Genomic DNA, 5,637 nt, shown 5'->3' with positions numbered 1-5,637 from the left:
GGAGAGGTTTTTGCTATAGGGCACGTGCGCTCGCCAGACAGACAGAGAGAGACAGAGAGATAGAAAGTGAAAAATCACCCCCTGGTGGGATGGCCACGCCGCAATCCCTTCTCCTCCATTCTCCTCTTGGGATCTTGGGTACGCACGCACATGCACCCGGTGTGAGTTTAAGCCACCGGGTCCAGGACACGAACCGCGGTCGGCTACGTGGGAATCCAGTGACATAGCCATTACATTAACTGCTGGTCCCTACAAGCTTATTTTCTCACAACCGAACTCAAATTGGCGACTGTTTTGGGTCTCCGGCGTGCTGTTTACAGGACTTTTGCTGTGTCACAATGGGTGTTCTGTGTTCTTTCACACGTCACGGGAACCAAACACCACGCGGTATTCCACAGGTGGCCAAGTGGGAGTCCTGAAGGGGTTCCCAAGCCACGTGTGAGGTTTCTTCTAGCCCAGACGCAGGTGTGTTCTTCGCAGAGGGCCGGAGACTGCGCACTGGGAGCGGAGTCCGCAGCAGCCACATTCAGTCTCCCAGGACCATCTAGTGAGGGACAAGGGAGCTGCAGTCTTCTGAGAAGCAGGCAGTGCCCCTCGTGTGACGGCGTCACATTACAGTGGGGTTTGTTGTAAGACAAGAAGGACTTTTTCCAGTTCAAATTCAAATCAAAGGCCAGTTCAAATCAAAGGCAAATCAGTGACAAAAATGTCAAAGTGTTTTGTTATTTGCTACAGAATGCGTGCACTCACATGAGAGATGCTGCGTGTGTGTGTGTGTGTGTGTGTGTGTGTGAAAGCGCTCTCCGGGGGATGGCCACAGCAGCCTTCTCTTCTCAGGATTTTGGGCACATACACATGCACGCACACGGGCACGCACACACACACACACACGCGCCTGGTGTGCTTTTCAAGCCGCCAGATCCAGGACTCACACCGCGAGGTTGACTACCTGGGATCTGGCGTGCCTGGCCCACCACGCCACCTGCTGGTCAGGCCCTCCCGGATTGTCACAGAAACCAAGTAGCAATATCCAAGATCATCCTTCCAGTGTGGCTCGCTGCGGTCCCATGAGGAGCTTTCTCCTCCCAAACCGCCAAAGCTGTTCAAATCCTGGGCGGCCACCGACGGGTCCAGATCCAAATGACCACTAGCACCCAGAGTGTGACAGCCAGTAAGAGGCCTGCACAGGCTGAGAGCGGGGGGCGGGGGGGGACATCTGCCCCGAGAGCAGGGCGCCTGGTCTCGTCTGCAGGGTGGGTGAGGGTGGGAGTTCCCCCAAAGTCCCGAGTTCAGAGCCTACCCGTGACACCAGGGATGCTGAGCAGGAAAGAACAACTGCAGAGTAAAGTTAGCTCAAAAAAGAAAAGAAAAACATGTTTGTTGGCCTCACACAGCTGGCGAAAGATGAAGGCCAGTCCTGGCCATGCGGTCAGAGCAACTGGCAACGAGCCCGGTGGGTGTCACGGCAGACGCACCGCTGCAGGAGCGCGAGGGCGTGAGTCAGGAGACGGGACGGAATACGTGCAAGTTGTGGAAAAGTGACATGCGAAGATGACAGGGCTGTTGGGGAGGCGGGAAAAGGGCCGGATGGGCCGGAAGTCTGTGTTCTGTGTCATCAGAGAGGTGGCAAGTTCCCACACCGCTACAGTCACCTGGAGGAATGTCTGGTGGAGGCCGCTCCGTCTCCAGAAGGGGTGACAGCCGGCGGCCTGGCGGCCTGCCCTCCAGCCGCTTCTTGTTCTTTTCAGCTGGCTGGCCATCTCCTTGGGGAGACCTTGTATTTCCACATAAACTTACTCTATCGGGTGGTCACTGTTGCCTAGAAAAACACGTCATGACTTTTCCGACCACCCAGTAGCTGCTAACTGCACCCTTGCTTCGTGCTGTGGGTGTCCCCAATTCTGTGTTTAATTGCCAGAGCGGATGCGTGTGCTCACAGAGAGAGAGAGAGAGACGCAGAGAGAGGAAGAGGGAGGAAACACCCCCACGGGGTGGTCTCACCACAGCCCCTTCTCCTCCGCTTCTCCATCCTATCAAGATTTGGGGCACACCAGACTGGCATGTTTTTCAAGCCTCCAGGGTTGAGATTCAAACCGCTGTCGGCCATGGGGTCTCTAGCACCCTTAGCCACTAGGCTCTGGGGTGGGCCCATGAAGATTCCAAATCTGTAATGTGTATCAGCTCTAAGCTTCCCGGCAACTCTGAGGGGGCAAAAACCTGAGGCTCTTAGATCAAAAGATTTGCATCTTTTTTTTTTTTTTTGAGAGGTTTTTGCTATAGTGCACCTGTGCTCGCCAGAGAGACAGAGAGAGACAGAGAGCAAGAAATCACCCCCCAGGGGGAATGGCCACGCTGCGATCCCATCTCCTCCATTCTCCTCTCAGGATCTTGGGCACGCACGCACACGCGCCTGGTGTGAGTTTGAGACACCAAGTCTGGGACTCGAACCGTGGTCGGTTACATGGGAGTTCAGTGACATAGCCATTACGCCAACTGCTGGTCCCCAAAGATTTGTATCTTTCTCAGTTCCAGGACGGATGTTTCTGACATGACGAACTGGACCGTGTGCTCCCTGTGAGTAGATGTGGCAGCACCCAAGCTGGTGTGGGGTTGGCCCCGGGCAGTGGCGGCCTGCCCTGCTGGAGGCCAGGGGAGGCAGGAGGGTGTGCACCCGGTCGTGACGCCTGCTGTCTCTGGGACCCTGGGCAGAAGCTATGGTCCCCATGTCCTCACTGGCAGAAAGGAGAGCGGGTGTGGACGTCCGGACTGCGGGTCATACCCCGTGGGACGGTGTCAGGGGGCACTCTCCTGCTTCTGTGGAAGCAGCCCAAGGACCCAGAGGGCTGGACAATGGGGGTATAGACGTGCTTTCCAGAGGGTCTCTGGCAAGTGTGAGAATTCTCCCCCCCCCCCAGGGTACATACACCTGCCTGAGAGAGATAGAGAGACAAAAGGGAAAGTGAGAAATGGCCCTCCAGGAGGGAAGGCCATCTGCTCTCCCTTCTCCCTTCTCCTGGGATTTTGGACGCACTTGCCTGGCCTGATTTTCAAGGCACCGGGTCCAGGACTCGAATTGGTTGGCCATGTGAGAGTCTACCGCTTCACCACCTGCTGGCCCCAAGCATGAGGTCACTTTGCAGGACGTCTCTACCCAACATGAAACAGCACGTCACTCCACCGCCCTTCCCCTTCCAAATCTTCAAGAAAAAATTGATATCAAAATAAAAAGTGCCCTGGCCCAGGAGCTAGGGCAGGACCTGAGGTGGGATGCCATCCCAGCGGCTGACGGGAGCACCCAGGGAGGCGGTGGAGCACCCAGGGAGTCGGCAGAGCACCCAGGGAGGCTGTGGAGCATCCAGGGAGTTGGCGGAGAGCATCCAGGGGGCCGTGGAGCACCCAGGGAGGTCGTGGAGCACCAGGGAGGCCGTGGAGCATCCAGGGAGTCAGCGGAGCACCCAGGGAGTCGGCGGAGCACTCAGAGAGTCGGCAGAGCACCCAGGGAGGTCGTGGAGAACCAGGGAGGTCGTGGAGTCAGCGGAGCACCCAGGGAGACTGTGGAGCACCCAGGGAGTCGACAGAGCACCCATGGAGGCCGTGGAGCACCCAGGGACTCGGCGGAGCATCCAGGGAGACTGTGGAGCACCCAGGGAGTCAACAGAGCACCCAGGGAGGCCGTGGAGCACCCAGGGAGTCGGCGGAGCACCCAGGGAGGCTGTGGAGCACCCAGGGAGGCAGTGGGGCACCCAGGAAGGCCGTGGGGCACTCAGGGAGGTCGTAGAGCACCAGAGAGGCTGTGGAGCACCCAGGGAGGCCTTGGAGCATCCAGGGAGGCCTGGAGCACCCAGGGAGGCCGTGGAGCACCCAGGGAGTCGGCGGAGCACCCAGGGAGGCTGTGGAGCACCCAGGGAGGCAGTGGGGCACCCAGGAAGGCCGTGGGGCACTCAGGGAGGTCGTAGAGCACCAGAGAGGCTGTGGAGCACCCAGGGAGGCCTTGGAGCATCCAGGGAGGCCTGGAGCACCCAGGGAGGCCGTGGAGCACCCAGGGAGTCGGCGGAGCACCCAGGGAGTTGGCAGAGCATCCAAGGAGGCCTGGAGCACCCAGGAAGGCCAGAAGCACCCAGGGAGGCCGGGAGCATCCAGGGAGGCCGGGAGCACCCAGGGAGGTTGTGGAGCACCCAGGGAGGTTGTGGAGCACCCAGGGAGGCGGCAGAGCACCCAGGGAGGCCGTGGAGTACCCAGGGTGGTGGCGGAGCATCCAGGGAGGCCGTGGAGCACCCAGGGTGGTGGCGGAGCATCCAGGGAGGCCGTGGAGCACCCAGGGTGGTGGCGGAGCATCCAGGGAGGCCGTGGAGCACCCAGGGAGGCCTGGAACACCCAGGGAGGCCTGGAGCACTCAGGGAGGCCATGGAGCACCCAGGGAGGCCGGTAGCACCCAGGGAGGCCAGTAGCACCCAGGGAGGCCGTGGAGCACCCAGGGAGGCCTGGAGCACCCAGGGAGGCCAGGAGCAGTGCACGTGTTGCTGTTCTGTTGCTACAACGTGGAAGAGAGAGGTGACAGCGAGAGCCCGCCCAGGTCTGGTCCTGAGGTGGAGGGTTCCAGCTGTGGGCCCGGGAGGAAGGGTGACACAGAGCTCCGCCTCTGCCCCCGGACCTCGCCCTCCCAGAGGCCAGTACAGACGTGCCAAGCCGGGCTTCCAGGCAGCCCCCTAGTCCCCGCTCTTGGTGAGGATGACGTCACCACATCCGGCAGCTCTAGGCCCTGGGTGCACCTGCTGCTCCTTTTCGGCCACCACAGTGTGCACCTCGGAGAAGCGGGTGAGTCCATGCAGCCCAGGAGACACCCGGTCCTCAGAGCATGCAGTTCGCATGGCGAGTGCTCCCAGTGAGCGATGGCCTGCGGGGCGGCCTGTCAGGCTTCTCCTGACGTCTGTGGCCTGTGCAGCCTGTGACATGTGGCGGGTGTTCGCCCGGCGTGTGCCTGACATCAGCACTGCAGCCTCCTCCCCACCTCTGCAGCGTCCAGGACGCCGGGTGGGGGAGCGTGGGTGGGAGCCTGGGTGGTGCCGCGAAACCTCCAGGCCCATCGCCCATCGGGGTCCCGGTGGTGCTGGCACGTGTTCGGTTCTGAGGCCCATCAGAATCGTGACCTTTGCGACGCCCACCTCGCCTGTTCATCTGGACCCAGTTTCCCACCCAGGATCAGCTCCCGGCCCCAGCAGGGTGTCTCCGGGGTCCTCTGTCCCAGCCGCGGTGACCTCGGTGTACCCAGCCTGTTCCTTCCTCTGGGGCAGAGGCTGTCCAGCGCCAGCCCTGCTACCCCACCGCCATCGCGCAGCTCCCTGGCCCGCTGGGCTGCCCTCAACCCCCACGGCCTTCACTGCATCAGCATCAGCAATGTCTCCTCGCTGCCTGCTAGATCCCCGCTGGCCCTCCCCTCTGCCACCCTAGCCCTGTCTAAGGCCACCACCCTCAGCCTGGCAGCCGGCAGCCCTGTCACCGAGTGCGTGCAGAGCTTCCAGCTGGCCTCCGCGGCTCCCCTGCTCCTGCTGAGTCCAGGATTCTCTGCTTTGTATTGGTTCGTGTCCCTGCCAGGGAGCCCCCATGCGTCCTTGTTCCCAAAAGGACGGACTAGGGTCT

Source organism: Tupaia chinensis, unplaced genomic scaffold, assembly GCF_000334495.1.
Source record: "Tupaia chinensis unplaced genomic scaffold, TupChi_1.0 Scaffold139245_1, whole genome shotgun sequence".
Taxonomy (NCBI): Eukaryota; Metazoa; Chordata; class Mammalia; order Scandentia; family Tupaiidae; genus Tupaia; species Tupaia belangeri.
This window is presented reverse-complemented; position numbering follows the sequence as displayed.